This window comes from Xenia sp. Carnegie-2017, unplaced genomic scaffold (assembly GCF_021976095.1).
Source record: "Xenia sp. Carnegie-2017 unplaced genomic scaffold, XeniaSp_v1 HiC_scaffold_16, whole genome shotgun sequence".
NCBI lineage: Eukaryota > Metazoa > Cnidaria > Anthozoa > Malacalcyonacea > Xeniidae > Xenia > Xenia sp. Carnegie-2017.
Genome location: NW_025813469.1, coordinates 12,203,880 through 12,230,079, shown reverse-complemented (window position 1 = coordinate 12,230,079; position 26,200 = coordinate 12,203,880). Strand labels below are relative to the sequence as shown.

Below are 26,200 nucleotides of genomic sequence, written 5' to 3'. Positions count from 1 at the left end.
CATATACAATTACTAATTTCAGAGCTTGCTCATTCACAAATTTTCAGATAAATCAACTGCGCATGCGCAGTCTGTTTGATCATGCACAGTCGAATTGATTAGCTTCCAAAGTTCATGGTCATGGCAACGACAAACTGCGTCTACCAGCACCGATTATGAAGTCAATAGCATGCTTATTAATAATTTAATAGAAAAATAATCTGCGCATGTGCTCTAGCGCATGCGCAGTCCACTTAACTAATTGTTCATATTCGTAGCAAAGACTAACTATATGTACTTGCACTATATTTGTGGCAATTGGCTCACTTAGTTGCAAAGTATCAAAGAATTTATCTGGGCATGCGCAGTAATGACTCTAATATAACCGCAACTTTCGTATGCCTCTGAATTTTTGTATATATATATAAATCTAAAAGTTCATATAGTAGATGTCAACTAGCAGTGGAAGCTGAGTGCGATAAAATATGCAGTATGCACTTCGGTCGCGACGGCACTCTCCCTGCGTACCTGAGCAAAGCCTATCGCAGGTGATCTCGGGGTCTGATGGGCGGAAGTTCGTTATTGGCATCTTCCAAGTAGGATAATGTGGATGGGCCGAAATCTCCGACTGAAACGTTAACATGCGGCGTTCTAGTGCTTTACGCTTAAGAAGGTATCGGGAATCATGGACCGAAAACGGGGCTTTTTGCTTTTGAATTTTATTTCTTTTGTTTATCTCATAAAAGAAACTAGAGTACACTTTGAATTATCTTGCAAATCATCTCTTGTGGTGATTGCTTCCTCTTCACTATTGAAATTAGATGCCTCGTTCTAAACGAAAGACGCAGGTAGTTATCTTTACATATCTTCAGCAACATCATGAAGAATTCCCACTACTTTATACCCCGTGAGCCAACGACCTTCCAAATTGTATATGTGATTAATCGATGTTTCTGTTGAAAATGTCTTCAGAACACTCGGTGTTGTTAATGGACTATTATTGTATTGGAACCTCGTCCTCGCTAGAGCTTTTATCGTCGTCAACATACTTGAAATCATTCGCGTTTTCATTGTTTCACGAGTCCTCATCCAAAATTCTCGAGCGTACGTTAGGTGCTTCTACTACGTTCAATTTTATCAAGGTATCTTCAACCTTGCGTCTCTGTTTCTCCTTTGTCATGCTTCATTTTGTTTCACTGTTGGAAGTTTCATTTTCAAGTATTTGTTCTACATCAATCCACGAATTATAATATCAGTCATAAATACTATAGCATTGTTTATGCACAAAATATTCAGATACAAATTTATGGAGAAAAAAAAACATATCTAACATTGTCACGAATATTACGAGTGGCGTACGTAACAAAGTGTTGATGAATTTGATATGCATTTGTTAAAACAAGCTTAAGAGGACAAAGAGCATGTTAAAATTATATTATTAAAAATTTGCTAAGAGCATATACAAGCACTAATTCAGAGCTGGCTCAATCACAAATTAATTTAGAACGATCGACTGTATGTTTTAGTATCCAATATGGAAGAATTAGCTCACTCAGTTACAAATTTTCAGATAATCAACTGCGCATGTGCAGTTTGTTTGATCATGCGCAGTCGAATTGATTATTTTCCTAAGTTTATGGTCATAGCAACGACCAATCGCATCTACAAGCACCGATTTTGAAGTAAATAACAGGCTTATTAACAAAATAAAGAAAACATCTGCGCATGCGCTCGAGCATGCATAGTCCACTCGACTAATTGTTCATAGTCATGGCAACGACTATAAAACATGTACTTGCACTATATTTATGGCAATTGCCTAACTTAGTGGCAAACTATCAAAGAATTTATCTGGGCATGCGCAGTAGTGACTTTAATAATACCGCAACTTTCGTATGCCTCTGAATTTTTGTGTATATATATATAAATCTAAAAGTTAAAATAGTAGATGTCAACTAGCAGTGTATGCTGGGTGCGATATGTATGCAGTGGCTTAGAGGGCTCAAACTTTGGTCGCGACCGCAATCTCCCTGCGCAACCCTATCAAAGCCTATCGCAGGTGATCTCGGGGTATGGTGGGCGGAAGCTTGATACGTATTGGCATTCCCCAAGTAGGATAGCGTGGAGGGGCCGAAATCTCCGACTGAAACGTTAACATGCGTTGTTCTAGTGCCTTACGCTTAAAAAGGTATCGGGAAGCATGGACAGAAAACGGGTTTTTTGTTTTTGAATTTTATCTTTCTGTTTATCTCATTAAAGAAACTAGAACATCCAAGGATACTGCAAAGGTTCAAAAAATTTCTGATATTTGACTTATAATTTAAACTAACTCTAAATATGTTTATACGTTTTTTACATTATGGATTGTAAATTTCTTTTTACCTTACAATATTTTCATGATTTAATTAAGAAAGGAACTTCTCTTCTCGAGTAATTTTGCGATTTAACAGAACACTTTTCGGATTCAAAGGAATTCTTTTGATCGCATAGAGACAGCGGTCCAATTTATTACACACCTAAGCGTATATAAAGCATTTCCAAATCACGTACAAAATTTCCTTCAAATGACCAAATTACCATCTATTTAAACGATGCATGTAATAAAAAGTTACCTTCACAACTGAAGCACACCCTCCTTTTTCCAGGCATTTGCAACACCTCAAATTCATTTTCGCATGGACTTTCTATACGATTTGTCGATTTAGTCAATAAAAACAGCAGCAACAAGCTGTTAGCGCATAATAGTGCGAGTGCCAATAAACTTGAAAATTTTCACGTTTCCGCAAAGAAATACCGTCTAGTGTTATTTTTATTCTTTAGATATGTAGAGGTTTCTTTACCGTAGAATTTCTTGATGTACTAACGAGTTTGTGTTCCAAAAAACGCTAAAGAAATTCCTGGTTTTACATTATGGTTTAAGTTATCGTGATTTACTAGGTGTATTTTGTATTAAAGAATATTCGAAATCAGGAAGGAGTGAATGATAAAACGAATTTTTAAAGTTTTTCACCCAAAATTTCTTTGTGGCATCCATATTTGTGATAACCGGTTCCAGACCTCTTCGTATATCTTAATAGAAATCAATGTGTAATGTATGATGACAGGAAATTTTCCTGCTGGACAGAAGAAGCAGGACCACGAGTTACACAAATGATTATTAGGTACTCTCGAGTTCTTTGTTTTGGTTTCATCTTTAAGGACTTGTCAGTGCCCTTGAAGTAATTCTTGATTTAAAAAATTTTTAAGTGCTGTTTATATTAATTGTTCAATTTCAAATTTTCAAGTGTCTTTAAATTGATTTTTAAATATCAGATATTGATTTTTCAATATACAGACATATTATCAAATCACCACAGGTTAAAACTTAATCATTGGTGAATGCAGTTGGATTAAACTATGTTATCTTTTTTCTTTCTTAACAGTGTGGTGTTTTGGCTTGACTTCTCTGCGTTCCACAGATTTTCAATCAGATTGCATACTAGATTGCTATGGATAATTGATTTCATAATAGAACATGCTAAGTTCATAACTTTCTGAGATGGTTGAATACTTTGTTTGCACTTGTGTATATAGATTGGCTGAATTTTTTATTGCGTCTATTCAGTGCAATTGTAAGTGAGTTTTGAAAATATTACATGGGAATAGTTGAATCACGATGCAACTTACACTTTATTAATAATGCAAGTAATGTTCACTACAATTTTAACAACTAGAGTTAGTAGGGTTTACACATAAATATTTAATTCTCAATTAAATAGTGATAGATAAATGCTGCGTAAACAAATTGTGAAATGTGCATTGTTTTGCGATAATGAATCAGCGAAAGAATTGAATCATGAAAAAACTTTAAGGTATTTTATATAAGACTTAGTAGAGGTATGAAACTTTTACTTAGATACTGCTTTGAGTAGCGCGTATTTTTCATGGTGAATGAAAACTACAAAGTTCTATGAATAACTGTTAAAAAATCAAAATTAAGATATCTTTAAATACATGGCACGATGTATTTCCGTGCAGACTTCTCATAAAGTGCGAAGTATACTTTCATGAAAAGCAAAAGTCTACTTATTAGTTGTGAAGACAAGAAAGAATAACATCACCGTTAAACGGAGTGGTGACGTTTAAGCCTTTAAAACAGGGATACTTTAAAATCCTTATCTAACCGTTTATCGTTCAAAATGATGCAGAATGGAGGCTAGAACTCTCTTCTCTTTTGTCAATCTCGGTTTTCTGTTGTTTGATGTTGTAGGTGGCTTCGATAATACAGCAATCAGTGCGTTTCTACCGTGGTTTGTGTACAGATTTTGGAGGTCAGCGTATGATAGTCCACTGCCAGCAATCTTTTCTGCCATGTCTTTACTTATCACCGCTTGAAAAAACTATCATCGCTGTATAACTTGTTCTTCATTGTTTGAAGAAGCTGGAGTCGATGGTCCAAATATTGCATATCTTTTAAAGCATCGTTAAAGAAAATCGGTTTACAGTGATTGATAATATCGTGTTCGGTCAATTTGAGTGGTGAAGAAAATAGAATTCGTTGCAAATCTATAACGTCTTTTGGTCCCTCGTGTGCAGCATATGTTTTACCAAACAAAGTCTTGTACAGCGACGGCAGGTCTAAAGGGCAACTCTGTCCGTTCGGCTAAATCAATGCTGGATGCTTTGTTTTTGATAAATGCTTAAACAAAGGAAGACTGTCGCCAAAAATAATCTCTAAAGCTCGCATTGATTCATGGATATCATTCTTACTGTTGCGAAACAATATTTTTGTGTCAAACAAGCTTGCATTGTGGCCGATTAAAACAGTGCATACATCTTTGTTGGTTCTAGCTTTGCTTGCAATCTTTAATGTAGTTCACGAATAGCGAAAGAGCCTCTTGACAGGTAAATGACTCCAACGCTTCATCATTTTTAAAAAGTGTTCGTCTTCCATCAACTGTTTGCACTGACAGTTTATTAACGAGGGTAGCATAATAATCAATGTCCCCATCAGGTAAAATGTATTTGGAAAACTTAATCTGACCTGTTTTGTCGATAGCTGAAAGTTAACATAACTGGGCACCTCTATCTAATGAGGTTGTTTCAATATCAAACACGATGATATTGTATTCTATATTGATTTCGAATTCTTCAATTTGACAACTTGGCCTTGGGATGAAAGCGGAGATTGCTTCTTTATAAAAAGTCAGTATTTCTCTTGGGATACTTTCACTCGCACTGGTTGTAGACTCAAACTGATTCAAGCTCATGGCACTGTCGGACTTATACGTACGTTTTGCCCTCTTGATTTCCTTTTTCCGCAGTGCTTTGATACAAGGATCTATATCCAAAGCAAAAAAACGTAGAAGAAATAATAATATAGGCAACGTTTGTCTAGTCCACAGCACTAGCCAGGGAAAATTTATAGAAGACCGAATAGACGCTGTTAAATTTTCAATGATAATGAAAGCGACGCTGCTTAATTGGTAATGATGAAAATGACCCTACGGTTGCCCGTATGTGCAATACACAAATAAATATAGAAGTGCGTAAAAAAGTTATAAATCTCCAGAAAAAGAATCATAACGAAAATCAAACTAAAGTAAATGGTTTGAACCAAGGAGAATCGTTATATCTTTTAAATAGATCGTTCAGGTTGGTATAGTCCTGGGTTGTTTTGTTGTTGACTGACGTTTCGACAACCTTAGTGGTAGTCATCTTCATTTGATTCTGAAGAAGACTACCGCTAAGGTTGTCGAAACGTCAGTCAACTACAACAAAAACAGTACTTCTCAGGACTATACCAACCTGGACGATCTACATTTACAAACATGAAAATCAAGCTAGGTACAAGTAAATAAGGAACATTAAGTGTTAATTTTTGAATAATACGCGACAAAAAGTATTAAAAAACACGACTAAATCTTTTACTTGCGTGGAATGTAGAATCACCAGATATAGTTTGATTGCAAAATATAAAGTTGCATGTGAGAAGATTATGGATTTTGTGCGACGTTAGGTGTAAACGATACATGTTCTCAACTTGGCCTGCTTTCACAAACCAAATCACACACATGCGAAGCCGATTTTCTTGACACGTGTAGCATTTGGCGTATTCAAACTTTTCCATAAACGATTTTTTCGACTCTTACAACTAGTGTGAACTAGGCTTAAGTACTTTTCAATTTTTTTAAATTTGATTTTGAAGGACTTTTCATGTGCTCTTAAGATGACTTTCTAATTTAAAAGCTTTTTAAGTGTCCTTTAAATTGATTTTTTCGAACTAGAAAGTTCTTCTTACTGGAAAACACGGGTACGGGTACACCGGTAGAATATGACGGGTAGATTTTAACGGGTAGATTTTGACGGGTAGATTTTGACGGGTAGATATTGACAGGTAGATTTTGATGGGTACATTTTGAAGGGTAGATTGTCACAGTTGTTTATTTTGATGAGAAATACAAACACACGAACATATACAAGGAAATATATTTGCAAATTTCCAATGTTTTTTAGAGAAATCTACTCGTCAAAATCTACACGTCAATATCTACCCGTCAAAAATCTACCAGTAAAAATCTACTCGTCAATATCTACCCTTCAATAACATCTACCCGTCAAAATCCACCCGCAACCGTGTACCCGTATCCGTGTTTTCCAGTTAATCGAAAAGTTCTTTGTTTTATGTTAATTTCTAAGGACTTTCAAGCTCCCTTAAATTGATTTTCTATAATTTAAGGACTTTTCAAATGCTTTAAGCATCTGCACGAGCCCTGAATAGTAATACTATCTTACCTATATATCATATTTCTTCTATATGATGATGAGGAACTTTCAAAAAAAGCTGTCTATAAAAGTGAAATATAGCTGCATGAATTGTTTCGTTATAGTGAATCAGCGTGATTTTTTTTGCTCGGTGAATTTTTCTTTCTTTTTTCTAACTTTTCAGTAGGGCCTATGACTGTTCATATGAGCGTGAGTTTTTTCTGCTCGGTGAATTTTTCTATTTTTATTTTCTGACTTTTCAGTAAGGGCCTATGACTGTTCATATGAGCGTAATTTTTTCAGCTCGCTGAATTTTTCTAATTTTTTTCTCTGACTTTTCAGTAAGGGCCTATGGCTGTTCATATGAGTCCAGACATACCACTGACCGAGCTAAATATGACCTCGCTTTTATATGAGTAATTCAACCCAGTCTGCCGCGGCGAAATAGCAAAAAAACAATTTGCAAAATGTTGCGGGTTAAAAAGTAACTTGGCACATCATACACCGGAATTCTTTGAATTGTATGGGTTTATTACCATTTATACCAATAGTTTATACCTTTTATAGTCTATGTTTTTATAACGAATACTAATTTTATATTCAAATAATGAATTCAACTTTAAATCATGTCATTATTCTAGCGTAGTTGCTTCTTTTCGGCTTAATTTCCGCTTCCACTCCATTGGCCGCCATGTTTTTAATATCATAATTTCATCTCGGAAAGCGAGAATTCACACGGAAAATTTTCATACTGCCTACATATGACCTCGCTTCCTACAGATGAAATCTAGACCACCGAGCCAGCCTGCCTTCACAGTTAACACAATTAACTGTGACTGTTCGACTATTGTCCACAAGCGCATTGATTTATTTGTAGGGTAGTTTTTAGTCCTGCTGGACAAAAGCAGAACGAACAGTAGGTACGTCAACGGTTATTAAGCACTTTCAAGTTCTTTGTTTTAGTTTCATTTTTAAGGACTTTTAAAAGTGCCCTTAGATTGATTTTCTATTTTATGGACTTTAGAAGTGCCCTTTAAATTTATTTTTCGATTTAGGGACTGTTGAAAAGCTTTAAGAACCTATACAAGGCCCTGATTAGTAATGCACGTTTTTATAGTTTTTTATGACCACGAGAAATTCTAAAAGCAGCCTGCTTGTAAGTCCTAATAAATTTCTTTCAATGTCATTATGACTTGCTATCAACTGAATGATTGAATACTTTAGTTTGTAGGTGTGTAAATAGTGTGACTGCAGTTTTTATTTTGTTCATTTAGTGTAGTGGGGATTTTATATAATTATATTACAATAGCTCAAGCAAAATGCAGCTTATACTTTAGTAATAATGCAGGTGAATTCCACTAATAATTGTGACAACCAGTTTGAATATTAATACATTTAAATATTGAACTATCGACAGTTCGTGATAAATATACGCTGTGTGTGTTGTATTTAGTTAAAACCAAAATGTAAAATATCCTTCATTTTATATTGAAAACATTTATTTAACTCTGTTCAGGATTTAACTCTTACAGTGATTTATTATCACCAAACAAAGATTGAGTGATTTAGTTTTTCCGATCACTTTCTTTTCAATTGTAAGCTCTCGACCGTAACAGTTTCACACTGCTGCACACAATTCAAAAGAAAGTAATCACAAAAAGTTGATCGCGCGACAATTTACCCTGAATGGAAATCAGCCTTTACACAGCTGCGTTTACACTACAAGCCTTTGCCTTACCTAGGACTTATACAGTCGCGTTTATACTACGAGCCCTTGCCTTACCTAGGACTTATACAGTCACGTTTACACTACGAGCCTTTGCCTTACCTAGGGCTTACACAGCCGTTTACACTACAAGCCTTTGCCTTACCTAGGACTTACACAGCCGCGTTAACACTACAGGCCTTTGCCTTACCTAGGACTTACACAGCCGCGTTTACACTACAAGCCTTTGCCTTACCTAGGACTTATACAGTCGCGTTTATACTACGAGCCCTTGCCTTACCTAGGACTTACAAAGCCACGTTTACACTACGAGCCTTTGCCTCACCTAGGACTTACACAGCCAATGTTTACACTCAAGCCTTTGCCTTACCTAGGACGTACACAGTCGTTTATACTTCACAAGCCTTTGCCTTACCTAGGACTTACACAGCCGCGTTTACATAATTACAAGCCTTTGCCTCACCTTAGGACTTCACACAGCTTTTTACACTACAAGCCTTTGCCTTTACCTAGGACTTACAGTCGCGTTTATACTACAAGCCTTTTTGCCTTACCTAGGACTTACACAGCCGCGTTTCTTACACTCATGCCTTGCCTTACTTAGACTTACAGTGTTTATACTACAAGCCTTTGCCTTACCTAGGACTTATACAGCGTTTACACTACGAGCCTGCCTCACCTAGGACTTCTATCAATCGTGCATTTACACTACGAGCCTTTGCCTTACCTAGGACTTTACACAGCTGCTTACACTCATGCCTTTGGCTCACCTAGGACTTCTTTACATGCCGCATTTTACACTCAAGCCTTTTGCCTTACCTAGGACTTATACAGTCAGTTTATACTATGAGCCCTTGCCTTACCTAGGACTTATACAGTCACGTTTACATCTACGAGCTCTTTGCCTTACCTAGGACTATACAGCCGCGTTTACACTCACAAGCCTTTTGCCTTAATCTAGGACTTATACAGTCGCGTTTATACTATTACGAGCCTTTGCCTTACCTAGGACTTTATAAAGCCATTGTTTACACTACGAGCCTTTGCCTCACCTAGGAATTTACACAGCCGTGTTTACACTACAAGCTTTGCCTTACCTAGGACGTACACAGTCGCTTATACTACAAGCCTTTGCCTTACCTAGGACTTACACAGCTGCTGTTTATACCTTACAAGCCTTTGCCTCACCTAGGACTTACACAGCCGCGTTTACACTACAAGCCTTGCTTACCTAGGACTTAATAGTCAGTCGTTTATACTACAAGCCTTTGCCTTACCTCAGACTTACAGTCATCGTTTATACAGCCTTTGCCTTACTCTAGGACTTTATACAGTCAGTTATACTACAAGCCTTTGCTTTACCTATCTTAGAATTATTACTGCCAGCTTTGATTACACTTACGAGCCTTGCCTCACCTAGGACTTTACACAATCGCATTTACACTACGAGCCTTTGCCTTACCTAGGACTTACACAGCCGCGTTTACACTACAAGCCTTTGCCTTACCTAGGACTTACACAGCCGCGTTTACACTACAAGCCTTTGCCTTACCTAGGACTTACACAGTCGCGTTTAAACTACGAGCCTTTGCCTTACCTAGGACTTACACAGCCGCGTTCACACAACGAGCCTTTGCCTCACCTAGGACTTACACAATCGCATTCACACTACGAGCCTTTGCCTTACCTAGGACTTACACAGTTGCGTTTACACTACGAGCCTCTGGTGAAATTTGAATAACAATAGATTTTTGCATGGGAATTGATTAAATTGTGGCGAATCGCTCATAGCTTAAGACTGCGTTTACACTATACCGGATTCCCACATCACGACATCTTCATTTTCTTTAAAGGGGTAACTGTACGGACTAAAAGCTGATAGATCTAGTCTATTTGACTGTGTTTCTGACGTCGAACAAATTCATTGCATTTTAATATAAAGAATATTCAACCTGCTCCGATACGAATCCGGTACAGTGTAAACAAGGCCTAAATTTCTACGTCTCCTCAGCTGAGCAAAACTGCATCCTGACTGAAGTTCGGTAAAAAATAGACACAGTTCTACTCTATTTCAATGTAGCTATTGGGTAAAGTAAGGATGAAAGAGACAGTTGAGAAAGTTTTGGGGCATTAGCTTTTTGAATCACATCACGAATGGATTTTGAAAAAATTACCGACTAACCAATTGTAAGTTTGATGATGAAAAAATAAAAACAGTATTTGCTTAAATCATTCTATAGTCAACGCCTTGTATTGTTGTCAACTTGTCTTGTTTTTAATTTATATTGTTGAATTTGCTTGGCAACCGACAAACACCTGTCTTACAACGACCCCTTTTTGTTGTAAGACAGGTTTTTAGAGGAGACCTAAATGCTATAAAACCTATTCATAACGTCACCCTATAGTGTATGCTTGCGTATACATACTTATATGGGGGATATTGACCAATCGCTACCATACGCTGGTGCTATATGCGTCTTTGTAACAGGGAGGTTATTCACGAATCGACTTGTCGCATGTTATGTTTCTATCAAGCTTATATCAAATATTCATATAATAATTTGTAAGAACGAAAGATTGATGTCATTGTTAACACCAGTCAAAAAAATATGCTCTGGTACAATGTTTATTGCTTTTTAAAATGCATGTAGAATAGAAAGTTCTCGTGAAGAGATATTAATATATTTTGAATACCTCAATATGTGGGTGGCTTGAACGTAATGCGTCATTGAATCACACAAAATTTAATTGCTTATGGCGTACATTTAAAATAATTTTTATTTTTGCTTTATATCGTAACTAACCGCATAAAATGTCATAAATAAATCACGGCATACGCCTAAAATTACTTTCATATTACTTTGCTATATATATATTGCATAATGTCAGTAAGTTGAACACCTAACATACCTGTAATTTTAAGTACTGTGAAGTAATGGAAATTTCAATAGTATAGTTGTGTAAGTTTCATTTGATTGGTTCAAATTTTCGAATAATGCATAAATGGAAGAAGTATATTTATAATCATCAAAACAGACAGATTAAAGACAAACTGTTTTAGATTTTAACAATAAAGTAATAGAATCATCTGTATATATTCAAAATTTAAACATGAAATTGATTCATGTCGGTTATTATACTTGAGGCACTTTCATTTCTTGGCGGAATTAAAATTTTAGACATATTTACAAGCGGCATTCTGACATTGTATGGCGCCAGGAAGTCAAGAAATCTTTAAAAGAAATAAAAGACAAATTAGATGGTCTTTCGCAGGTAGATCTTCGTTCGAGTATAGACTCTTTGGAAGAAGGAATTGTTGAACTTTTCTGTGCTTTGACAAAGTGAAAAATTTTGAATCGAGAGAACGTACAAAAGCAAATAATGACGACATTTCAACGGCAACGTCCAGTTCCAATGTGCGTAAAGCTTGGAGAGCAATGGAACAATTCATTCAAGAAAATAAAAATTTAGAGACTGGGTCAATTAGCTTTGAAAATGCAAAGAAAGAATTTCAGACATCCCGGTCAAAAGCAACGGATGCGTTCAACAACGAAAATTTAAGCTTTGAGAACAGAATATTGGCTGTAAAAGTTAAGATCGTGGCAATATTTTGGAGCGCCTTGATTGCCCAGAGAAGAAGCCATTAAGTTGTCCTTTCAGTATATGAAAAGCTACATCAACTGGACGAAGTTCGTAAAAGTTCTCACTTCACATCAAGGGTGGCTGGATAGCAAAATTGAGAAATATAATAGACGACAGAATGAAAATTATAAAACCAGTGATGCTCCTCAACCGTCAATTGTATGACTTCATTGGAGTATCAAGACTATAGTAGTCATGTATGGATTGGCCAACTATTGAACTTGGAGAAGGACTGTTGTTTAACCCCATATTAGACTGGCGAAAGATCTCCACCACAAATTCTTGGGGTGAAGAGTTGATTGCATCTCCTAACGAATTCGAATTTGTTTTTTATCGGACCACATTTGCGACGTATTATGAGTTGGGATGTTAACAGTCGTGGTGAAATCGTAAGTGGTACTAATAACGAAATTAGTCTTTAAGCCATATGTTAATTTAAAGAGCGAGGTTTTAAATTGATGACGTTTATTATAAATATCCAAATAATGAAATACGTGGATCAGTGCTTTATCAGTGGATCAAGAGGATAACGTGTACGCAATACGAATGGTTGCTTATTTTGATGAAGAAAGATTTGAGAAGTCTTTTCATATTTTTGATAAAGATCTATCCTTGAAACATAAAGTGGACATTCAGCCTAGTGTGGACACTCGGGGCTGTAGCCGTCCCTCTGTGGGCACTCCTGATCATTGTTTGAAAATCTTTAACAATAATGTTGTGCTGCTCGAATCTCTAGTCAGGCGTAATGGTTACCCTTGGACAGGTGAAGTGTTTATTCATGACAAGAACGGAGTATTTCGCAAGCGTTTTTGCACAAGATTATGTGGAAGCATTGGCTATTTCTAACAAAAATATCTTTCTAGCTGGATGTGATTCTATCTACGTTTACACGATGGAAGGCTCGTTGATTAAGACGGTAACACTATCAATGCAAGAGATTTATGATATAGCATTTCATTTTGGTCAAGGCAAACTTCTTATTTCGAATTGGCCAAGTCGTGCTATCATTTATGATCTTGACTCCGAGGATGAAAAGGAGCTGATGCAGGAAAATCCTATTAGATATACTGTAGTCAAAGGGCATCCTGGTGGACCTACTTTGTTGGCCCAAGGGCCTAAGCGCATCTTTAAAGACCAGGATTTGTATAAAGTTCTATTCATATAACTTTAAAAATTTTAACCTTCTTGCTTAATTTCAAATTTAGATTTACACAATTAAAATGAGAACCACTATTTTTGCACATTCTTTTAAACTTGAATTCATTTTAAGCTGAGAAGAAGACGTTCACGCCTTAGATCATGAAAAAGGCGGCCGTATCAAATCTCGTCCTAATAGACTTTTTCATACGAGCATCTGCATTGAAATTGGACTGCTCTCAAAATATTATACATGATTGTTTATCAAAAATCAAACTCTAAACTCTTTCATAGTGTAAGCAACATATTTCTCTCGCATATATGAGTATATATTCATTAAAATCCCGTAAAAAGTGAGTAATCAAATACCTGTAGAACAGTATTGTCTGGATGTAATTTTCTTGTTGTTTTTTTATATTTTATACGTACAGATAATACGATATTGCAGTTGTAGAATGCTAAACATCAATAAAGATAGAGCAAAATAACAGTGAAATAGTGTAATAATTGTAGAATAAGCGGCCCCGAAATCAGTTTACCTTACTTATAAAAATGTCTTATTTAAACATAATCCTTGATTTTATTCAAAGCATACCTATGAGTTATACCACTGACCTGTATACTAATTACGTGGACGGGAAATCTATAGAGATTATAAATAATACTAGAGGTGAAAAAATTGGGCGACGAAAAGTTGGGGGGAGGGGGGTTAGGTCCAAGTATCTTGCTTCGTGAATATACTGTTGTACGTGTTCTTGTTCTTCTTTCTTAACATAGAGAAATTTTATCCATTTTAGCATTTTTAAATTTAAAACTTATCGTTCGTTTTAGTGCCAAAGCTACTACCTAAAAACTGCTTAACATAGCAGCGTACATTGTTTTCTTAAAAGCTCATTTCATAATTATGATTCGTTGATGTATCGATACTTTATTACTAATGAATTATAGATACTTTTGAACAATGAACATTTTGATCATATTTTTAACGCTTCATACAAGACTCACAACTCGATGTTTTTAGCGAAGGATTTGGAATATTCGTTTGAAGGTTAATTTATTGTACGATAAGTTTGCTAAGAAATACGTAAAGGTAGAATACTATGACACCTGGCTTAATTTAATACTTGTGCAAGTATTTCGTCTTTTCCTTGATGGCGACCAAAAGTAAACTTGGTAGCTTATTGTTCCTCGCAGGAACAATGTAGCAATGCTTACAAGTATACGAATACCTTGTTCATATAAAGCGACAACTAAGATGAAAACTATGATATGCATGTTTAACAAAAAAAATTCTATAAAAGTGACTGGAATTCGTTTTCGCAAATGCTAGAGACATAATTTGATAGTTTACGACAGTTTTTAAGATATCTCTATGAATAATTCGGTAAAATTTTTGTACATGTACTTCAACTTTGTTTTGAAAATTGTTCTTATTCAAACTTGTTTTGGTGTAATTTATTCAGATTTTTGCATGGAATTAATTTCATAATGGCGAATCACGAATAGCTTAAATTTTTAAATCTCCTAAGCCAAGCAAAACTGCATCCTGACAGAAGTTCGGTAGAAAATAAACACAGTTCTACTCTATTTCAATGCAGCTATAGGAAAAGTAAGGATGAAAGAGACAGTTGAAAAAGTTTGAAATTATAGTTTTTGGATTTAATTCTTAATGGAATTTGAAGAATTCACCGACTAAACACAAAGATCTGATGCAAGAAAAATAACGAGCTTCTTCTTTAATTAAAAAACATGAAAGATGATTTATGTATCCTACTTGAAGATACGAATTCCAGACAATTTATACGAAAAAAATTTGGTCATTTCATTGAGCATAAAGTCAGCGATGTTACTAATAACTAATATGTAGCATTTCATAACAGCAGGGAGGCTTCGATTACACAGAACAAATTCCAATAGTTTGTTCTTCGATATATTTACAATTTAAATGAACAAAATTATGAACGTAGTATGAATTTGAGATTACGACTATAATTCTTTTTTTCTGACGCTGGTTCACCTATGCGTCAAATCATACATTGGGGAAATTTTAAAAATAAAGGTACAAAAAATACACTTTGTAAGCAGGTAAAAATTTTCTTCGACAAAACATACAATTATAGTGTAAATGAATACACTTTGAGTTTTTAAACGTGTGCTTTCCTCTTTTTAGTGTTGTAACCAATCCAAAGGATGATGATTGACATAAGAGCGCATTACTATGAAATATGGACATTTGGTGTGGTAAGTTGGTCTGAACCATTAAACAAAATGTTGATATTTGTTACATTTATTTATAGATTCATCATATATTTTTAGAATAATTTTGTCTGTAAAAGCATTCAAAATGACCCTTAGAAAATTTAATTTCATGAAGATAGCTAAAGAATGAACGGAATATGTAACTGCTCTGCTACTTCCCGCCAAAAATTTAAGGCCTCAATTCAACAAATCTTTGCAAGCACGGCCCAAAGACAGTTTGTTAACACAGTAAGCTTAAAATGAGCAAAGGCGCAGGAAAAGGGGAAAAGTGTGGGGGGAGGGGGGCAACTGCTCCCAATGTTTCCCATGCTAAGGTCTTAATATACGTGTTTCAAAAATGCCGGTCATATAAATCAATGCGTAATATATCTAAGTGACAATTGGGGAGTGTTTTGCCCCTGCAAAATGAAATCCTACAGGCACCACTGTAAGTGAGAGACTTTAACTAAAAACATTAGTGTCTGCTGGCTCATGTAAGTAGAGGCATATATACCAAAGGATAGCACATATATTTATCTCAATGGTTTGCACTTGAACAATTAAGATATCTTACTTTTAGACAAGACTGCACTTACCATCTAATGCAGGATGTACACTGGCTAAGACATAATTAAGCTGACCATATGTTTTTGTACACAACACTCAATCGTGAAAATTTATATTTATTTTGTAACAAAGCTTATGCGTTGTTTGAGTGAAGAGTTATTTATCCTGTTTGCGATTGTTTCTAAAATTGGTAGTTTAATGTCGTGGGCACTCACAGCCAGATAGCAATTTTATGGTTCGAATTTGGGAAAATAGATTAAAATAACTGGGATAGTTTTTTTGTGGTTAAATTGTTGCAAAAATATTTGCGACCTTTTTAAATGATGTCAAAACAATCAGCACTTTTTTGGACATAATTACGTAACGGACCAATCAGAATGCGTGATGAAAATAAATTATAAACAAATCAAGCACTATGTTTAATCAACTTTCTGCAGTTTGTTGTTGAATTTTTTGACAAAATAAAAGCTGTCTGTTAATAAATGAGTATTTTTCTTCAATTTTGCCGTATGACATTTTCAATCACAGGAATTTCCTCAACATGTATCTAAAAAGAGAAAAATTACCATGCTTCTTCCATGAAGTTTTAGAAAGCAAAGTTATTATCGGGGTGATTGAACAAATGTAAAGACAAAAAAGAATGACGTCATCCCAAGCAGTGAGTTGACGTTTAGAGCAGCGATAAGTTGTAGACGGTCCATCTTCATTTACATTGCCATGTTCTAACCAGCACAATTTAAACTTTATGAAATAAAACAGTCAGATTATCAAAAATATAGCTCTTTTTAAACTTTGATATCAATAAGTCGTAAAAGTAACCATAGCTTGGGATTTCATACAAACTATAATTAGTATTGCCGCACATACAGAAACTATTTCAAATGTCATCAGAGGCGTCGGCAAGGGGGTGACGTTGGGCAACTGTTCTCTAATATTTTCTAAACATAAGTCCTTTCATACATAAGTAAATTACTCAGTCATGCATATAAAACAATACGTAATACATGTTAATGACATTTAAGGGGTGTTCTCCACAAAATATAATTCTAGTACCAGCGCCACTAAATGTTATTACATATAATATAATAACACGAAGAAGTTGAGCAATTTCATTTGTCGCGAGCTAATAGGAATTGACGTCACAGAAAATTTCATGTTTATAAAAACAAATGGCGAATATATTTGAAATTTATCGCAATACCTCCCTGAATGGGAAAATAAAGATATTTACAAAGACCTAGTTGAGGCAGTTAACGTATTTGAGAGAAAAGAAAAGAAAAAACCCCGTTTTCAAACATTAATTTGTCCTTCGTCTTAGATAACAAAATTTCAACAAAATTGATCAGCCATTGCTTGTTTATTTTGTTAGCCAATCACATTTTATCACGTGATTAAGCTAGCCAATAGAATTTCTTCAAACCTAGAGATCACGTCAGCGTGATATTTGCAAATCAAGACTTTCCAATGTTCCAAGTGTTTGGAGAAAAAGAAGACAAACTGTTTGACGGTTTAATATGGGAATTTTTTGATTTTATTTTATAAAACAAACAGATAACATTTAACCGTTGTCTATACAGTTATAGATATACGGGTATGACGTCATTTGTGATAAAAACTAAAAAAGTGACCACGAGCCGCCGGGGCGAGTTTTCCATTTAAGTATTCTACAATTTAGGCATATGGAAACATGAGCTTGCTCATTTACAAAAACTCAATTGCAGAAATGATTGACCATAGTGCTTATTTTGTCTACATTCAATTCTGTTGACACATATTGATTGGCTATTGAAATATCCACAAAAGCACTAATTGGTTGAACATATTTGAACATTAAGAGGCCAATATCCGAGTTTGGAAATCCATTTCGCTCTTTTACTGGAAGATGTCCTTTCAGACCCTTAAACATCCTGAAATTAGTAGACCATTTATTACAAGCATCTTGATAATAATCATTACTATTTTCGACAAAAGCTAATTTCCGGGTGATTTTTTGAGCTAGATAGGGTAGGGGATAAATAGAGGTTGGGTGCATTGTCTGCTACCTTTCAAATGGATAATTATTACCAGGACGCAATTATGGGGTGTAGGCTTAGTACGAGTAGGTCATCTCCTTGTTTTCTCATACATCTCAATTTCTTGATTTCCCTCTCCAGAGATGGTACAATGCATGAAACCGGGGTAAAATAGTTATTTTTTTGTTATTCAGGTTCTTTTGCTAATTGCCGTCATTTTATTTTGCATATGGGGAAGACCAAGATACATGGAATACGGAATGAGTGTTGTTTTGATCTTTGTGATTAGTTTAAATGCCATCCTCATACTAACAATAACGGATACAAGTCCATTAGTAAGTAAAAAAAATGGCTTAACTATCTTCGTCATCGAAACAAATAGCTTTCATAAAGAAACAAAACTTTACTACTAGAAATTCCTAATATGAGTAACAAAATACACTTTAAGAGAGCAATTTGAAATCACCTCCATTGTACTTGTGATTTTAAGGTCTACTGGTGCAAAAATCTTTTCGCCATCTGGTTGCTTGCAGTTGGGGCTCTCTTAGCTTATATGGTTCATCAGTAGATGGAAGAAAACTTCAAAAGGACGCTTGACATTTTGTAGTTGGCTTTAAAATTTCGCGACTCTCGGTCACTAACTTACTCACACGTAACGTGGGACTGCATAAATTTCAACTTTTTTAATTCACAATATATTTCTTTCATAATACGAATAAACACTTTAATTGTAAATAACAACTTGTATTGTTGTCAATTTTTATTGTAATGAACTTGTATTGAAGTAATTTTGATTGTTGTCAACATGTCTTGTTGCCAACTTATATTGTTGTATTTGCTTGGTAACGAACAAACACCATCTTACAAGGACCCTTTTCTAAGTTTTCCTAAAGTAGAAAACTTGTAGATCAAATTTTTAAGAGATTTGATCGATTGAGAATTCGCGTTACGACATTTTTTCACAAGGGTAGAAACAGTAAAGGCCGTGTTGCAAAAAAGGCTAATGCATCATAAAGGCAATATGTAAGGTTTAGATTAAAAGTGAAAAATATATATTGCATAAGAGTCCTACCTGAACTTTACGGAGGCTGTATTCTGATGACACTATCTGCATGTACCTAAAATAAACAATAGGTCATGGTTACAAGTTGATGTATTTATAGGCAAAGCTTTACAACCTTTTCCCCAGTTAATTTATTTAAATTTGGGGCAGAACTGTGGGGGTCTTATCCTAGAAATTCAGTTAACAGAACTTTTATCATCATTTAATTATCTCAAAGACATTCATTCTTGGCAAACTAAAGTCAAACTCTACGTATAGTCATCAAAAAATGACTAACAATACTGACTCCAAAGCAAGTTGTTTAAAGACAAGATTGCGGGAAAAACGTGTTGTTTTGCTTTTATTCCTCTTCAAAACATGAACCAAGACATTGAAAGAAGCCTGTAAACACTTCCTAAAGATTACATTATGTAATACATCTTTTTTACAGTGTTTGGTGAATTTGAGAATCGGGGCCACATTTGTAAAACAATCAGTGGTACTTCGTCTACTTTCCAGAAAAAGAGACGAGCGCTTAAAGTGGTATTCTATTTCTTAGCTCGTATCTGACGATATCCGAGGATTACAAAATTCACAACGCAAGCAGAGTTCCGATTGACTTGAAACAATTATTTTCAAGGTGTTGAAGGCTCAAATTCTGCTCGCCTGAGCGTAAGTAAACAACACGATTTACTACTTACTCGAGGTATATATGGAACAACTTATCAACACCTACAGGAAGAATTATTTTACAATATTATCTTTGCAACATTGTGTTCTCAGGTTGAAGTAAACACGGTTTACTACTTGCTCGTGGTAAGTAGTGAACAACTTATCAACGCCTACAGGACGAATTATTTTATAAAATTATCTTTGCAACATTGTCTGCTCAGGCGGACGTAAAAACGATTTACTACTTGCTCGAGGTAAGTAGTGAACAACTTATCAACGCCTACAGGACGAATTATTTTACAATATTATCTTTGCAACATTGTCTGCTCAGGAGAACGTAAAAACGATTTACTACTTGCTCGAGGTAAGTAGTGAAAAACTTATCAACGCCTACAGGACGAATTATTTTACAATATTATCTTTGCAACATTGTCTGCTCAGGCGGAAGTAAACACGATTTAATACTTGCTCGAGGTAAGTATTGAACAACTTATCAACGCCTACAGGACGAATTATTTTACAATATTATCTTTGCAACATTAACTGCTCAGGCGGAAGTAAACACGGTTTACTACTTGCTCGAGGTAAGTATTGAACAACTTATCAACGCCTACAGGACGATTTATTTTACAATATTATCTTTGCAACATTAACTGCTCAGGCGGAAGTAAACACGGTTTACTACTTGCTCGAGGTAAGTAGTGAACAACTTATCAACGCCTACAGGACGAATTATTTTACAATATTATCTTTGCAACATTGTCTGCTCAGGCGGACGTAAAAACGGTTTACTACTTGCTCGAGGTAAGTAGTGAACAACTTATCAACGCCTACAGGACGAATTATTTTACAATATTATCTTTGCAACATTCTCTGCTCAGGCGGAAGTAAACACGATTTAATACTTGCTCGAGGTAAGTAGTGAACAACTTATCAACGCCTACAGGACGAATTATGGAAGACGTGGAATTTATCTTCAAAAATTATTTTTCATACGAAATAGCAATGAGTTTATTACTAAAAATCGTAAGATTTCTTGAGGACGTCGCCTCTGTTTTGTTTCAGTGCAAGACACTTCGAACCCAAACACATCACATGCATTTTAAGCGAGAGCGCACAGACAATAAAGAAAGCTTAAGATGATAACAGGACCTTTTACGAAACAGATTAGACCTTCATCAAGGTTTTCCTCATATTTTTCTTAAACGTATCTCACATTTTGTACAGGGTCGATGTGTATTATTTACATGTAAACTCTGCCTATGGTCGAGCTATCCGAAATGCTTACCTATTTTTACATTTCAGTTTAACTAGGTGCACTCTTGAGGCGAGACCACTGGGCTAGACGGTTAACGTACTTGAAACTGAAGTGTAGGAACGTAATTATGCGAAGTGTGTAAGTTTTAATAACGCGTTTGAGAGAAACAAGAATAGGCTATCCCCATTTTCCTATGATGTTTTTAGATAACTCTAGATAAACAGTAAATGCACGTTATGGACACGTCACTGTAAGCTCTTAACTTAACTATGGGATACTCTAATGCAATGCTCAGTGCTATAAGGAAAACGACAACGTAAGTCAAACCCAGTGGCATGTTCCAAAAGACTGTATTTAGTCATAATCTATCAATGAGGTCACACAGCAGTAGCTACAAGTTATCAGCAGTAGAACAGACAACAAAACTCACTCGAACAAACATTCTGAATTGTATTGTGAATAAGTTTTTACGGTAACTTAGTTGTAGATTTTCAACAGTGTTCATTCGCGTTCAGTTGAAATCAGCAATCTTACTTTTCGTCAGAGGTGAAAACATGAACAAAATAGTTTATAATCCATTCTTTAGTTTCGAGGAATTCCTTTAATACATTACTATCAATATTAAATTTAGGGGTTTTACGTAAATTAAGAGTTTTTTTTTATTTGTGTGGGTTCCGTTATTAGTAGGCGTGTAAGCGCATATATTGCATTGGAAAAGGTAGATGATGGAACGAGCTGAAACGTACAATTTTTTACAAGGATGAGAGAATGAGCTTTGTAAGGAAATCATGTGATATCTGAAGTGCTACCATTAATATAAATAGTTGTAAATATCTAATGAAAGGGGGATGTTACGTTTGTGTGTTCAATTAAGTATAGGAAAATAAAGTCCCAAAGTGTTATAGGATCAGCTCACGGAAAACCGAGAGGAGTTTTCCAACATTTAGATTTCAATTTTCGTTATGAAAGTCTTGGTATTCACAGCATTCGTGGTGCTCTTTCTCGGGTTGCTCGATCAAACGCAGGCAGTTGCCCCATTTTTCAGGGTGTTTATAGCACTGGGCTACAAGTTGGCTACAAAAACGTACTACGCAAAATGCAATCCGCGAGACTTTCCTTCTCACTTGAGTTGCCCTTCAGTCGCCTACGGTTTTGGCGGGAGCAAGAACTCGGCCATAAATGCCGCAAGATGGTACGCGGATGGTATTGAGAACGGCTGTGGTCGTTATGTTGGTCACTGTCAAGTAAAGAAATTCTTCAAGTAAAAACAATGTTTGTAGAAAATCGGACTTTCAAATTATTTTGCTCACTGAACTGGACAATGAAGAATGAATGGGAATTTATGTAATGATAATAATCGCAATATTGTTATTGATTTCTAAACCAATCAATCAATAAAATTTTTTTCTCTGCACTACTTTTTTGCTATTTTCTTATTTTCAACATTCACATCTGTTTCAAGCTTTGTATGGTGTCTTATTGTGCATTTGTAACATAAACTAGAAGATAGTCTTCAATAAAACGACAAAAGATGCTTTTGTTATCTTGACATGACGTATAAAACGACAAAAAATGCGCTCGTTATGTTGCCATGACGTATAAAACGCCAAAATATGCCCTCGTTGCCATTGAGTTCTATAATAACTGGAGGGGTTATCTCAAGCGCGGCCTTAGATATCTGATGACGCCAAAAATGGCGGATTTCTTCCTTTGCCGCTGAGATTTCCCGAAATTGACCGCTTTTCCGAAAATTTCACAATTTCCACCTCCTGAAGAAAGAGTGAGGAAAATGTATGTGTGTTTGGGATTCGGCTAGCAATTTTTGATGAAAATCACGATAAAAACCTACAGTTCGTAACAGCGAATCAACTGTGCTTGCTTTCCAGTCATCGGCTCCTGAGAGGAAAGCTATTAACTATAAACTATGTACCAAAGAACTCTTTGAACGTTTTTAAACATCGTGTCTAATGTACATGTGCACGACGTGGACGATGTGGTCTCTTTTCAAGGTAAGGAGAAAGTCTTAGAGCCATGTCCAGCCGACAATTTAAAAAAGATAGTAAAAAACAAATTCTGAAGAAACAAGATATCTTGAGATGAAAAAATGTGAATGAAAACAAAACGCGAAGTGAACTGTAAATTTTCGATTTATTTCAAAGTCATCCTCAGACAGAATGATAAACCAAACCATGCATACACATATATATTTACAATGCATGAATTAAGTAACGAAAGTCAAGCAGTAGAAATTAAATAGTTTGATATTTACGAAAGCGGAGTTGGAAGAGCTGTCATATTTTAAAAGGATGAATTGAAACAAGAGACCAGACTGGTGGAATGAGTGTATTGTAATTTAAGAGAAGAGTTGTAATTCTCTGCTAGCCTTAAGTCCCATGTTAACAAACCATTTCTTAATAATTTATGCAAATAATAGTAGTAGATTTTTAGCACATAAAAATCTTCATGGATCAGAAAAGACTCAAAATCACAGTTTATAGTAAACAGCTTCTCATGTAATCAATGTTAGCTTTCTCAAATCTTAAACAATATGTGGTATAACTGTCCAATGATTGAATGATCAATGATCATAAACTGAAAAGCCCCAAACATTTGTTTATGATAAAGTAAATAATAGTATGGCGCCTTATGGCTGCAGATTTTTTGTCCATTGAAATATGTTTGCAGGAATGTAGGATTTCACTGCCATATAACGGCCACGATTCCCCAAGCACTAAAGAAATCATAACTGAATGTACTTCGGCAACAACAATTTTAGAAGCATCAATCTGCTTACCATACGCAATATTGACAAAATCGCATCACACACTCGCATTAATTGACTTTGATATATTACATTAATGCATAAACTTCACTTGTTCTTTACTTACGATTTTGGATATAAATTTCTGTTTATAAAACTCAAAACAATGTTGGCTTTCTTTTGAACATCAATTACTCAAATGTCGCTCGAGATCGTCTTTGCCAAGCATTTACAATCTATCCATAAATTTTTCACCCTCTTGAAAAAATTCACAGTTTGGGCAGCAGCATTCATGTCAAAATACGAATTTGTAAAATATTTCCATAACTTCCATCTGATTGTAGTTTAGTTTCTATCATGCTTATAATAATTACTATGAAACGATTAAACATTCAATTCAAACAGTGAGCTTGACTATATATGTTAAGTCAGTTGGCCATCAGTCGAAATCCGTCAAACCAATCACAATAAAACAAAAATTCAAATGAACGAATTGTAAGATAGCAATTGGACTCCCTTATACGTCCGGCCACCCCTCTTATCGATCGAAACCATTCCAGACTGTCCACTGATCTGGCCATTGACCAATAAAATAAGCGTTTTTGGCTTTAGTAGACTCCTTTATCAGTCGAACAAGTCAACCCACCCCGCTTATCAGTCGGTTATTCCAGGTCAATTAAAATTCAACTGATCTTGTTACCAACGAGATATTCATTGGATTAGTCATTTGTTTTCAATAATAAATAAAGCTGGATTTTTATCACGAGGTAAATGCGATAAGAAAGTAGGAATAATTAATGAATTTTTAATTAATTTGAATTGGTAATTTTTAAAATTACAAACATCAGTCGCGCGACGGATTTGACATACTCTTGATCCGCCCCTGAACAATACTTGAATGTTTTGGGGCGATGATTAAATGATTAAAAATTAAATGATTTCAAATTTTCAAGTGTCGTGAAGACAAGAAAGAAAAACATCACCGTTAAACAGAGTGCTGACGTTTAAGCGTTTAAAACAGGGATACCTTAAAACCCTTATCTAACAGTTTATCGTTCAAAATGATGCAGAATGGAGGCTAGAACTCTCTTGTCTTTTGTCACTCTCGGTTTTCTGTTGTTTGATGTTGTAGGTGGCTTCGATAATACAGCAATCAGCGCGTTTCTACCGTGGTTTGTGTACAGATTTTGGAGGTCAGCGTATGATAGTCCACTGCCAGCAATCTTTTCTGCCATGTCTTTACTTATCGCCGCTTGAAAAAACTATCATCGCTGTATAACTTGTTCTTCATTGTTTGAAGCAGCTGGAGTCGATGGTCCAATTATTGCATATCTTTTAAAGCATCGTTAAAGAAAATCGGTTTACAATGATTGATAATATCGTGTTCGGTTAATTTGATTGGTGAAGAAAATAGAATTCGTTGCAAAGCTATAACGTCTTCTGGTCCCTCGTGTGCAGCATATGTTTCACCAAACAAAGTCTTGTACAGCGACAGCATGTTTAAAGGGCAACTCTGTCCGTTAGGCTAAATCAACGCTGGATGCTTTGTTTTTGATAAATGCTTAAACAAAGGAAGACTGTCGCCAAAAATAATCTCTAAAGCTCGCATTGATTCATGGATATCATTCTCACTGTTGCGAAACAATATTTTTATGTCAAACAAGCTTGCATTGTGGCCGATTAAAACAGTGCATACATCTTTGTTGGTTCTAGCTTTGCTTGTGATCATGAAATCTTTGATGTATTTCACGAATAGCGAAAGAGCCTCTTGACAGGTAAGTGACTCCAACGCTTCATCATCTTTAAAAAGTGTTCGTCTTCTATCAACTGTTTGCACTGACAGTTTATTAACGAGGGTAGCATAATAATCAATTTCATCATCAGGTAAAATGTATTTTGAAAACATATTTTGACCTGTTTTGTCGACAGCTGAAAGTTGACATAACTCGGCACCTCTATCTAAGAGGTTGTTTCAATATCAAACACGATGATATTGTATTCTATATTGATGTCGAATTCTTTAATTTGACAACTTGGCCTTAGGGTGAAAGCGGAGATTGCTTCTTCATAAAGAGCCAGCATTTCTCTTGGGATTCTTTCAGTCGCACTGGTTGTAGACTCAGACTGATTCAAGCTCATGGCACTGTCGGACTTATACGTACGTTTCGCCATCTTGATTTCCTTTTTCCGCAGTGCTTTGATACCAGGATCTATATCCAAAGATTTGAAACGTAGAAGAAATAATAATATAGGCAACGTTTGTCTAGTCCACAGCACTAGCCAGGGAAAATTTATAGAAGACTGAAGGACGCTGTTAAATTTTTAATGATAATGAAAGCGACGCTGTTTAATTCGTAATGATGATAGTGACGCTACGGTTGCCCGTATGTGCAATACACAAATAAATATGGAAGTCATTGAG

At 35.4% G+C, this 26,200-nt stretch overlaps 2 long non-coding RNA genes across 2 annotated transcripts; both read left to right on the top strand.

Annotated features, from left to right (window-relative positions):
* The first annotated feature begins 7,212 nt into the window (after nt 1-7,212).
* Nucleotides 7,213-25,984, top strand: LOC124437298. The gene is made up of 3 exons (XR_006945638.1): nt 7,213-7,289; nt 19,647-19,649; nt 25,972-25,984. It is a non-coding gene; the product is annotated as an uncharacterized LOC124437298 (long non-coding RNA).
* LOC124437297 lies at nt 18,272-18,869 on the top strand. The gene is made up of 2 exons (XR_006945637.1): nt 18,272-18,380; nt 18,536-18,869. It is a non-coding gene; the product is annotated as an uncharacterized LOC124437297 (long non-coding RNA).
* Nucleotides 25,985-26,200: the final 216 nt, after the last annotated feature.